Source organism: Callithrix jacchus, chromosome 3 (assembly GCF_049354715.1).
Source record: "Callithrix jacchus isolate 240 chromosome 3, calJac240_pri, whole genome shotgun sequence".
Lineage (NCBI taxonomy): Eukaryota > Metazoa > Chordata > Mammalia > Primates > Cebidae > Callithrix > Callithrix jacchus.
Window position 1 is genome coordinate 3,075,824 of NC_133504.1, and position 419 is coordinate 3,076,242.

Below are 419 nucleotides of genomic sequence, written 5' to 3' on the forward strand. Positions count from 1 at the left end.
TTCAGTGAACGATTTATTTGTTTAAAGTAAAGCTGTTTGCAAGAGGAATTGGCTGAAAACTGTCTGAGGGTGTTGTGGTGTGTGGACCTGGCCCTGTGCCTGATCTGACTGTATGAGGGTCACTTCAGCTTATGACGACCACAGCTTAGGGTCCCTGAGTTGGTAGAAAGAACCTGGCATTAGAAGAAGATTTCTCGAAATCTGTGGTCTGATTCTATCCCTTTTTGGCTGTGTGAATTTGAACAAGGATTAAAAAGAAGTAAAGCTGTTTACAATGATAAATGCATATGGAAGCAAATCTATGCATATGTTACTTGTCTAAAAGCTATTTTTGTGAATTTTTTCCAAAAATTAAATTAAAAAAACAGATTTATAGAAAATAATGATCATCAAAAATGTCATTGACTATAGGTAATTTT